The sequence below is a fragment of the Salminus brasiliensis genome, chromosome 12 (genome assembly GCF_030463535.1).
Source record: "Salminus brasiliensis chromosome 12, fSalBra1.hap2, whole genome shotgun sequence".
NCBI lineage: Eukaryota > Metazoa > Chordata > Actinopteri > Characiformes > Bryconidae > Salminus > Salminus brasiliensis.
The window spans coordinates 37,075,050-37,087,537 of NC_132889.1; the positions used below are offsets into that span (position 1 = coordinate 37,075,050).

Sequence of the window (12,488 nt, forward strand, 5' to 3'; positions counted from 1 at the left end):
TGATCCAGTGTGAGGACTGGGACTGAGGTCTGGTCATATTATTGGTCAGCTGTATCATATCTGATCACAGTAAGATCAGACATCACCAACTGCTTTTTAACCTCTAGAAAAACAGACGCGCTGCTGAGTTTCAGGATTCAAGTATCAAGTCTATGGGGTTCAAGTCCGAGCTGAGGTTCAGTCCGAGTTGAATCTGGAGTCTCTCGGATTCAAGTCTCGGGTCTCTGGGGTTTAAGTCCAAGTTGAGTTTCAGGTCTGAGTTAAGTCTCTGTGATTCGAGTCAGATTGAGTCTGGGGCCTTTCAGAATCGAGTTCAAGTTGAGCTTTGGAGTCAAAGTCTGAGTTAATTCGAGTCTGGAATTTGTGATTTGAGTCTGAGTCTGGAGTCTCTGGAATTGAAGTCTGAGTTTAGTCTGGAGTCTCTGGGGTACTTGTCTGAGGAGGTGTGTTTCAGTCCTCAGCGTCCCAGTGTGGGGAGCACTGCATGTGAGAGGGGGAGAATATATATGGGTTGAATTAAGTTCAAGTCTAAGTTAAGTCTCTGGGATTCGAGTCAGATTGAGTCTGGGGCCCTTCTCCATTGAGTCTGAGTTAAGCCTGAAGTCTCTAGACTCTAGTCTCTGAGTCTGAGTTGAGTCAAGTCTAGAATTTGTTGATTTGAGTCTGAGTTGAGTCTGGAGTCTCTGGGGTACGACTCTGAAGTCACTGGTGTACGAGTCCGAGTTGAGTCTGGAGTCTTTGGGGTACGACTCTGAAGTCACTGGTGTACGAGTCCGAGTTGAGTCTGGAGTCTTTGGGGTACGACTCTGAAGTCACTGGTGTACGAGTCTGAGTTGAGTCTGAAGTCACTGGTGTATGAGTCTGAGTTGAGTCTGAAGTCACTGGTGTGCGAGTCCGAGTTGAGTCTGGAGTCTTTGGGGTACGAGTCCGAGTTAAGTCTGGAGTCTCTGGGGTACGACTCTGAAGTCACTGGTGTGCGAGTCCGAGTTGAGTCTGGAGTCTTTGGGGTACGAGTCCGAGTTGAGTCTGGAGTCTCTGGGGTACGACTCTGAAGTCACTGGTGTACGAGTCCGAGTTGAGTCTGGAGTCACTGAGGTTCTAGCCTGAGTTGAATGTCAAGTCTCTAAGCTTTGAGTCTGAGTTGAATGTAGAGTCTCTCAGAATTGAGTCAGATTTGAGTCTTGATCTCTGGAAGCACAAGGTAGGGGTTTCTAATAAAGTGGCCAGTGAACAAGGTAGTGAACAGTGAACGTGGACATACAAGGTAGAGGGAGATAGTGGAGAGAGAGAGACCTCATTACTGTGCAAGAACACAGTTAAGGGCAAGCAAGGATGGGTCAAATGAGAGAGAGAGAGAGAGAGAGACAGACAGACAGACAGACAGGTATGTGAGTGCAGGGCTGTCAGGTGAACAGCGGCCTCTCTGCAACCCTCCTGTTCCACACACACACACACACTTACACCCCTCCCACCTGCCTCACACACTCACACACACCAAGCTCCCCTGCGTAGATATTGATGGCACCGCGCAGAGAGAGACACAGCGTCAGTCTCCACGGTGACAGGTATCCATGGAGACGTCCATCAGTCAGCATGTGCCGGTGTTTCCATGGGGACGCATGCGGATGAGTGTGTGTGTTTGCGAGTGTGTTGCGCAGCGCTCTTATCGTGTTTGTCAGAGTGAATGTTTACTGGCCTGTGTATTAACCAGCGTGTCCGTCAGAGACAGAGCCTGGACTAAACACACACTGAATACACACACACACACACTCTAACAGTGGCCAGTGACTGGACGTCCAAGGTAGGTGTTTCTAATAAAGTGGCCAGTGAGTGAAAGCACAAGGTAGGTGTTTCTAATAAAGTGGCCAGTGAGTGGAAGTCCAAGGAAGGTGTTTCTAATAAAGTGGCCAGTGAGTGGAAGCACAAGGTAGGTGTTTCTAATAAAGTGGCCAGAGAGTGAAAGCACAAGGTAGGTGTTTCTAATAAAGTGGCCAGTGAGTGAAAGCACAGGTTGGTCTTTCTAATAAAGTGACCAGTGAGTGGAAGTCCAAGGAAGGTGTTTCTAATAAAGTGGCCAGTGAGTGGAAGCACAAGGTAGGTGTTTCTAATAAAGTGGCCAGAGAGTGAAAGCACAAGGTAGGCGTTTCTAATAAAGTGGCCAGAGAGTGGAAGCACAAGGTAGGGGTTTCTAATAAAGTGGCCAGAGTGAAAACACAAGGTAGGTGTTTCTAATAAAGTGGCCAGTGAGTGAAAGCACAAGGTAGGTGTTTCTAATAAAGTGGCCAGAGAGTGAAAACACAAGGTAGGTGTTTCTGATAAAGTGGCCAGAGAGTGAAAACACAAGGTAGGTGTTTCTGATAAAGTGGCCAGTGAGTGGAAGTCCAAGGTAGGTGTTTCTGATAAAGTGGCCGGGGGGTGAACAAACGCGGGCATACACATGGTTCATTGCACACACTCTACATGCTCACATGCCACAGAGGGGACAGCACACACACACACAGCAAACACAGCAAAAACAGACTAAAAATGTTGACTTTACGAAAAGAAACACACGCACACACACACACACACGCTCACACACACCTCGCTCTGCAGCCACACACAGTGATCACAGCAGTGTAGCAGAGCTAGCCTGAGTCTACTAGCCTGCAGTGCAAGAGCGTGATAGAAACACAGGAACTAGAGAAAAGGAGAGCGAGAGAGGGGGAGGGAGGGTAAGAGAGAGAAGTGCTGAGGTAGGTTCTCTCAAAAATAGCTGGAAGCGTGGTAGCTGAGAGGGTTTGGCAGTCACCATCGGTCCTCTGTGCCGCTGTGATAGTTTACATGGCTCAGTAGAAGACCCACGGATGTCCTGATTAAACTGGGAGTTCAGCGAAAAATCGAATTTGCACCGTTTACTCCCCCTTCACCCGAAATGTGGCTCATCAGTCAGGTTAGTTTTCCACTTTAGTTGGAGCTACGAGGCTAATGTAGCTAACAAGTAGTGATGCTCAATAGTGCAAGAAGAACAGCGTGTTCAATCAGCAGCACAACAAAGCCTGCTTCCTGGGAACAATTCATGCTGCACTAAATAGACTAAAGTATTGGGACACCTGCTCATTCACTGTGTCTTCCTAAATCAAGGGTATCAATCCTGTCTCTACTGTCCAAGGAAGAAGGCTTCTACTAGATTTTGGAGGAGCATTGCATTCACCTCATCATCCCCAACCCCCCACCTCATCCCATCCAAAAGTACTGGATGGAGCTCCACCATCCATCAGATCATGCAGAGAGCACAGTTCCTCCACTGCTCCACAGCTCAATGCTGTTGGGAGACTTTATACCCCTCTATAGCCCACACCTGGCATTAGGTGGCATGGTGCCAATAGGTTCATGATGTTGTAGGTTCATGATGTCCTATTCTATTGGCAGTTCTTCTCTACAGGGACTAGACAAGCTTTGCACGTGTGTTGTGTGCATTCATTAGAGGGGGTGTCCACAAACATTTGGACTAACTAAACCTTGGTGTAAAATGTTCACAGAATGACTCCCTTAATCACTCAAGCTCCATCCCACCCCTCCAGCCAGCAGGAATGGAGTGTATCAACATGCTTAGTACTCCAAAGTGCTGATTAATATTTTGCCAGAAGCGTGTGTGTGTGTGTGTGTGTGTGTTTGCGTGCAATAGTGTATGAAAGTCTCTCATGACCCTGGGGTGTTTTTTTCTGTTTCACTAAAGCTCCTGCGCTGCACTAAAAGGCAAAAGTAGCACGCCATCCTGGCCGCGTTTTAAGGCCTATGTAAAGCTGCAGTACGCATGAATAGATATTGTTTTGCTCCTGGGCTCCCCCTACAGTTGGGGAGTGTACTTCACTTTTTTACTCCACTGCAGTAAATACCAATTACCCTCTCATGGACAGATGTACACATGCATTTCTGCACAAGCTGAAGCATCTGAAGGTAGAGCAGTATGTGGGCTGAGGCGGTAGAGTAATACTACAGGATTTTACACTAATGTGACTCTATGGGTTCTGCAGCGTTACACAGCAGCAGTTCTGGAGAGAGGTTCTCCTCCTGCAGCTCCACCACCAAAGCTCCATAGTGCAGTAGCAGCGTTCCGGCCCGGAGTGGGAATGACGGAGACGCCGTTCTCCCCCTGTTACAGTCAGTGGAGCATCAGCGTGATCCTGAAGCTGCTGAGTAAGTGTTGGCTCACCAGGGGTCAAACTTGCAATCTCCTGACCTCAGGAACCAACACTCCACTCGCAGCCCAACACTTAGACAGTTGCTCCACTCAGGAGACAACAATTAGACAGTTGCTCCACTCAGGAGACAACACTTAGACAGTTACTCCACTCAGGAGACAACAATTAGACAGTTGCTCCACTCAGGAGACAACACTTAGACAGTTGCTCCACTCAGGAGACAACACTTAGACAGTTGCTCCACTCAGGAGACAACACTTAGACAGTTACTCCACTCAGGAGACAACACTTAGACAGTTACTCCACTCAGGAGACAACAATTAGACAGTTGCTCCACTCAGGAGACAACACTTAGACAGTTACTCCACTCAGGAGACAACACTTAGACAGTTACTCCACTCAGGAGACAACACTTAGACATTTGCCCCACTTGGTAGCCAACACTTAGACAGTTGCTCCACTCAGGAGACAACACTTAGACAGTTGCCCCACTCAGGAGACAACACTTAGACAGTTACTCTACTTGGGAGCCAACACTTAGACAGTTGCCCCATTTAGGAGTTGACACTTACTGACAGTTGCCCCACTCGGACACTTAGACAGTTGCTCTACTTGGGAGCCAACTCATAGAGAGTTTGTCCACTCAGGAACTGACACTTTGACAGTTACCCCACTTGGGAGCCAACACTTATACAGTTGCCCCACTCAGGAGCCAACATTTAACAAGTTGCACCATTTAGGAGCCAACAGATGGTTGCCCCACTCAGAAACCAACACTAAAACAGTTGCCCCACTCAGGAGTCAACACTTAGACAGTTGCCCCACTCAGGAATCAACACATATAGTTGCCCCACTCAGGAGTCAACACTTAGACAGTTGCCCCACTCAGGAGTCAACACTTAGACAGTTGCCCCACTCAGGAGTCAACACTTAGACAGTTGTCCCACTCAGGAGACAACACTTACTGACAGATGCCCTACTCGGGAGCCAGTTGGCCCACTCCAGACCTAGATGCACTTGCTTGAGAGTTTGGTGTGTTTGGTCAAGTGTGAAAGCATCCCGACCCTGTGTGTGGGGTTGTGTGATTGGTTCATTTTGCTGTGCTTTACTGCTTGTGTTTGAATCCAAAGAATAAGAACATAAGAAAAACAATAAACGCATGACAAACCCAGATCCTACCATTTCACAAAAATGCTGATGCAATCAGTCGTTCCCCTCCCCCAAACCAGCCTAGACTTGGTCCTGGTTGTGAACTTGCGTATTCAGGACAGGTGTGAAGACGCCCTTAGACAGCAGCGCCACTCAGGAGCCAACATTCATCCAACACAAGGAGCCCTCAGCTGACCAATTACGATGAGGCATCCTTCTTCCTTCATTTATGTGTGAAATATTACCAGCATGTTTGTATTAGTATGTATTTCAGTTTGTACTTGTCAATCAATTGTCTTAACCCGCCCCCTATGAAGCGCATCTTGCTTTTTTTTTTTTTAAGGTTGCCGCAAGTCTAAAAAGACTCTCTCTGAACGCCCCCCGGTATCCAGCAGATTTGGATTTCAGATGAAGCACATTTTTGTGGATATAAAAATAATTTGGGCTTTAGCCTGAAGTTGGAGCGCCAGCGTTTTTTTTTTTTTTTTTTTTTTTTTTGCGTTTTGTTAAGTTTCTGAAAGTAGGAGACGTCGTCGCTGGAGGTGTTTCTTGGAGTTTTCGGTTTAATTTCTCTTTTTTGCCCTTTTTAAAGAAATACTTCAGCTAAAAAGTGATAGAGAAGAAGACACTGGCTTTGACTAATACACACACTTCTTAACACAGCAAGCAGCACACACACACACACACACACACACACATAGGCATACAGAGTGATAGAGGCACATAGATACACACTCTTACAGACACACAGAGACATTTGTACCCACACGGGCAAACACACACACACACACACACACACACACACACACAGGGGCAGGTGCTGTGGGCCTGGAGCAGTTGGTAGAGTGGAAGTCTGATGTGCTGGCTTCAGCACTGTCTGCTGTTCAAAGTAGGAAGGGGGCGTAGTCTACAGCTTTAAGTGTGTGTGTGTGTGTGTGTGTGTGTGTGTGTGTGTGTGTGTGTGTGAATAGAACAGACTTTCCATCTGCATCCCAATGGAGAGAGAGAGAGAGAGGAAAAGTGGGGGAGTGTGTGTGAGCATAGAGAAAGTGAAAGAGAGAGAGAGAGAGAGACACTATGAAGTCGTTAAAAGAGGCAGGATGTTCACACTGAATTAAAAATGAGACGCACTTAAACTATAAGGACAAAAGTATTGGGACACACCTCTTAATCATTGAATTCGGGTGTCTCAATCAGGGTCTGTTGCCAGAGGTGTATAAAATCCAGCCCCTAGCCCTGCAGTCGGCCGTTCTTCTACACATCAGTGAAAGAATGGGAGGTTCTGAAGAGCTCACTGAACTCCAGCGTGGTTCTGTATGTAATAGGAGACACCGCTGCACCAACAACAACAAGTCAGCTGGTGAAATTTAGACCTTCCCTCCTAGATCTTCCTCCATCAGCTGTGAGTGGTGTTGTTATTGAACAGTGGAAGAGTTTAGGAGGAACAGCTCACAGAGAGCAGCTCAGCCACCAAGTGTCTGTCAGACCACGTAAAGCTACAGAGCGGGGTCAGGGCCGAGTGCTGAGCTCAGAGCAGAGTGCAGAAAAGCCTCCAACTGACTCAGTAACTGCAGCAGAGCTCCAGACCTGCTGCTGCTGCTGGTAGAGCTTAGAGCAGAGGAGGACCAGCTCCATATTAATAATGCCTATGGCTCCTGTAGGTGTAATGTGTAGATGTCCCAATACTTTTGTCCATATAATGTACAATGAAGAAAAACTTGCTCCACCCAGTTGCTCCGTTCAAGAGCCCTCAGATGACCAATCACGATCAGGCATCCTTTACATACTGTGTATACAGTCATGTGGAGAAAGTACACACCTCCCATTAAAATCAGACTCGTCTGGGATTTCTGCCACTGCTGGTAGACCCGTATGACCGTAAGCTTCCATACACCTGCAGATTCAGCTACTTCCTTCACACTATAGTCTTTGGCCACGCCCAAATGCTCAAAATCACTCCTTTTGGCCAATCATTAACATCTGCTTTGCTTTGAACCATTTTCCACACATCCGATGAGACACTCACTGCACTGTACTGTACTGTACTGTACTGTACTATTCTCAAAGTCTGAGTCCCGCCACACATCCGCAGGCATTTATAGCCAGATAATCCTTGTGCAGCGCCATCTGTAGGATAGAGCCTGAAGTTACTACCACCTTAAACATGCAAGGGGTTATTAATGAGACATGTTACATTTAGGTACTTACATATTTTCAATGGAAATCTAGGTAAAAAGATTTAATTCCAAGTCATTTTGGAGCATTTCTATTGGTCTGTTCATCATGAAATTGAAACTGAAACCTGAAACAAGGTAAAGAACGGCACATTATGTCAAAAAGAAAAATGGCAAAAATTTATATACAATTACATTTATGGCATTTAGCTGACGCTCTTCTCCAGAGCGACTTACAAGGTTATTGTATTACAGAGGAGGGCCAATGCAGTGTTAGAAGTCTTGCCCAAGGACTCTTATTGGTGTAGCGCAGCACAGTCACCCAGTCCGGGAATCGAACCCCAGTCTCCCACATGGTGTATTAGCTCACTAGTGTGTGTGTGACAGTGTCGTCAGACTGTGCGGCTGGTGTAGGATCTCCTCACCCCCGGCTCAGCTCTAAAACTTTATGAGACGAGTGAACGGAAGAAGTTTTTTTTTTTTTTTTTTACCGCTGTCGCCCCATTATACCCAATCATAGCCATCAGCCCTGCTCTCCCTCACAGCCCACTCAATTACCACCACACACTCTTCATGTCCTTGGCAGACGGCAGTGTATCTGCAGTGTGTAAAAATTAAGTGCAGAGTGAAAATTGGGGGCGATATTGGGAGGAGATCAATAAAGGCTGTAATATTCGTGTCTTTAACTGTGACTGAGTGAGAGCCACACACACACACACACACACACACACACACACACACACACACACAGGTTTGTGTTTATACAGCGCCAAGATATGGGCTTGTGCACGGCCCAACATAAACTATATGGACAAAAGTATTGGGACACAAGTATTGAGTGAGGTCATAGGGAGGTCAGGATGTTTGATGATCACCATCCCACCTCATCCTCAACTCCCCAACTTGTCCCATCCTCCAGAAGTATTAGATGGGGCCCCATCCTTCCATCATTCCAGAGAACGCAGGTCCTGGGGTGCTGCTGGGGGGCTTTATCCCTGGATGGCTCTGTTTATATGTTATTAATTATTAGTGATTATTAGTAATTGTCAACAGCAAAGGCTTTTAACAGATCGGCAGTGGTTGACCTTTGACCTCTGGGGAAATACTCATGGTTGAGGGTATTGCTGAAGGGTGGTGCTGGATGGGATTGTCTAGCTAGCCTTTCTATTTCCAGCATGTTCCGTCTTTCTGCTCCAGGTGTTCTGTCGAGTTCTGCTACCCTTCAACATGTGCCACTTAGCGGCTCTGCGCATGCACGAACCCACTAGCGGTGAGCAGTTAGCATGGGCCGCTTCGTTTGGAGGTGGTCATGCTTTGCAGAAGTGCTTTTACGGTACTTTAGCGTATCTTTACACGCTGTGCAGCCGACTATGGACCTGGACTCGTCTCGTATCAAGTATTTCCAGACTACAGAAGTTGGAAGATTAGCGCCTTTACCGTCTGCCTGTATCCGTGCTACTGCTTTTCCCAGCTCCCTCACTGTGGCGACCAGTGGATGTCTTAGTCGACTAGTCCGTGCAACCCCTCATATGTACCGGAAATGCCTACATCCTTGGTCCTTGGTCTAGCTTTTAGTGACCTCTGTTCTATAGCTTAGCACTTTTTTGTCCTGAAACTGTCTAAAAACAAACACAGGAGTGTGCGTGTGTGTGTATGTGTGTGTGTGTGTGTATGTGTGTGTGTGAGCTATCCTCTCTTTTCCTTTTACTCATAATACAAACAAAAGTCATTTTTCTTCATGGAGAGCAGCCAGATGTCACCACCACCACCTCAAAATGGTCATGATTTCACCGCCCTGCGAGGTTCTGGTCCCCACAGTGAGCTAACCACACACACACACACACACACACACACACATATACACATATACACATACACATCCTCCTCTCAGCTCCTGTAGCCGTGGGTAGTGTATCGACTGGCGTCATTGATTTACCTGTACAAACATTCAGCCTCGAACCCTGCGCAGAATATTTCAATAACCTGGGGGCCCCCTCTCCCCCGAGCCCACTCATAAATCACCAATTACACACACAGCACAAAGCAGGCAAGTTAGCACACTATTAGTCACGCTTCTTACCGCGCGAGCCGGCCGCGTTGTGGCCTGGGCGGGAGTGTGTGTGTGTGTGTGTGTGTGTGTAGGCACGTGACGTCGATTCTTCATTCTTCGGTGGCCAGTGTCTCAGCCGACTCTGTATTGTCCGTGTGTGTGTGTGTGTGTGTGTGTGTGTGTATAAGCAATGTTCGCTCTGACTGACACCCCCCCCCAACACCCCCACACTGTACCTGCCAAAGCATTACTACACTGTCCTGCAGCAGTAGTGTAGTATTGCGTATGGGCAGATATACAACCCTTAACGACCTCGGTGAGAGAGAGAGAGAGAGAGAGAGAGAGAGAGCGAGAGAGAGAGAGAGAGAGAGATTTATGACTATTGACGGCTGTCTTTCTCTTCCTTTGCCTAATTAATCCCCCCTCCAGGCCTGGGGCTTTACCGTACAGTACAGATGTGAAGGGTAATAGAGTACCTGCTCGAGCGGCGCAGGCGCAGGTGTTCCAATACTGGAAAGTTTGGGCTCAAGAACTCCTTATACCTTCAGGTGCTAAACTGCCGTAGGGCAGAATGCTACGATATACCGCCATAACATTAAAACCACTGAATAACATTGATGATCTGGTGCCAGGGGCTCCTGTCTACAGGGAGGGGGGGTCAGTTCTTGACTGGGCAGGCGTAAAAATCCACTGGTCACTACCTACCTCAAAGTGCTCCAAGGAAGGACAACCTGTGGACCAATTAAAAAAATGCCCAGGGCGTTCACTGATGCTGATGGAGGCCCCACCTCACAACTGCTAATGTCTGCTTCACCTTCAGAAGGTCTCGTGGAGTCTGAGGCCTTGACAAATCAGAGCTGTTTTGGCGGCACGAGGGGAACCTTGACGCATAGTAGTTTTAATGTTATGGCTGTTCATGGAGTTGAACCTCATTTCTTACTCAGTTAAAAAAACACACTCAAATACACTGTGTTGACAAAAGTATTGGGACACCTGCCCATTCATTGTTTTTCTGAAGTCTTTTATCACAGGGGAGGATGATCCCCAGTGTGAGCTGCACACTGAGGGACAGAGCTTTCAGAGGGGTCATGAGCACCGTGTCTGATGTCCTTCACTGAAGGACAGGAAGACGGACAATGTCCTATGGACATTCTGATCCTACGCAGGCGATGCATTCCTATGCTGCTGATTCAGCGCATAACACCACTCTAAAAACTTTGCCCTGTATGGACAAAAGTATTGGGACACTTAAAAGGAGTTAAAAGGAGTTTCTACTCACAACCTTACAACTTAACGTTAGTCTTGGTGCCGGAGACCACAGGAGAACACCTTCAGAGGTCTTGTGGTGTTTTGGTGGCATGAGGGGGAGCCTACATAATATTAAACAGGTGGTTTTAATGTTATGGCTGTTTTTGTCGCTTAGTTTCCTTATATGGAGCATATGAGTGAATGGTGCGATTGGAAACTGTCCCAGTTTGGAAAAGGGAGGGAAATTAAGAGAACTAATCATAAATATTTACACAATTTGATCAGATCAATTTCCAGCCCAAGGCTACCCCAGCGGCCCGAGGCTCGACCCAGGCCTCCGAACGTCTCTGGGAGATGGTGTGTATGGTTTGTGGACGCCGGGGCGGGGATCCCTTTAGAAGTCACACCATACACGACGGCTCCGGCATTCCGAAAAGCAGAGAAGGGTCTTCCTGTTCTGTGCCTCCCCAGAAGAAAGGGGCAGTGTTTGGGGAGCGCTTTGCATGTTTCTGTGTTATTTAAATGGCCGAGTGTCATGACGTCCCACAATGGTGCCTTTCACCTCCGTAAAAGCCCAGGCTCTGTGACAGAGTCTGCAAGTCCATCGCTCTTGGCTCGGGCTCAGCTCTTTTAAATGCCGGCGATCGCCTGGCACTAATACACACTCTGGGTTGGGCTGTTCCTCCCCGAGACCGGGGGAGACGAGATAATCATCCGAATAAGATCCCTCTCTCTTCAGGCCGAGGATTATGGTGCGGAGGGCTGCAGGATCGCCGCTCTCCTGGCATCAGATGTGGAAGCGGCAGCGAGAGGGAAGTGGGAACGCGGGGAAAGAAGTCTCCTAATTACGGCACAGCTTGTTTTTTGATGCGCTGTGATGAAGGATCTGTTCGTACGGGGCGCAGCAGAACCGCGGTATATATAAAAACCATGCCATCCGCTTTGCCCCATGTGACTCACTAAAAATAAACAGAGATCGCTACGCATCACATTGCATTAGCGCAGCCCAGCTTAGTTCTTCCTGGAAGCAGACATGCTACAAACATAGAAAATATCATTTATTCAGCAATTTCTTGCCCCGAGCGACTGCCGCTGAGACATACCGAGAGGCCGGGACAACAGCGATGATGATGATGATCATCATCATCATCATCATCCACAACTACATGTAGAGCTTTGGTGCTTGGTGTGAATCTGGGACCTGAACCTCATCTCTTTCTCAATGAAAACATGCTCATGTTTGTCCATACACGATATGGACAAAAGTATTGGGACACCTGCTCATCAAAGCCGATGGATGTCCTGATACTACACGGGCGATGCATTTATATGCTGCTGATTCTGCACATAACGCATAACGATATAGACAAAAGTATTGGGACTCCTGCTCATCTTTAATCAAGGGTCTTTTATCAGGCGGCAAATTCACAGACAGGGATAGAGCTTTCAGAGGGGTCGTGAGCGCTGGGACTGGTGTCCTTCACTGCAGGACAAGAAGATGGACAAAGTCAAGGTCAGCGGCAAAGCCGATGGACATCCCGATCCTACATGGGTGATGCATTTATATGCTGCTGATTTTAGCACATAACGCCACTCTAAAAACTACATGATATAGACAAAAGTATTGGGACACTCTGCTTGTTCATCGTTTCTTCTCGAACTCAAGGGTCATCACCTGCTCAT

General features: G+C 47.5%; 1 protein-coding gene across 2 annotated transcripts in view; it reads left to right on the plus strand.

Moving 5' to 3' along the window:
- Positions 1-12,488, plus strand: part of lrrc4ba (leucine rich repeat containing 4Ba) — a 74,309-nt gene that overhangs the window by 38,719 nt on the left and 23,102 nt on the right. The window lies entirely within an intron of this gene.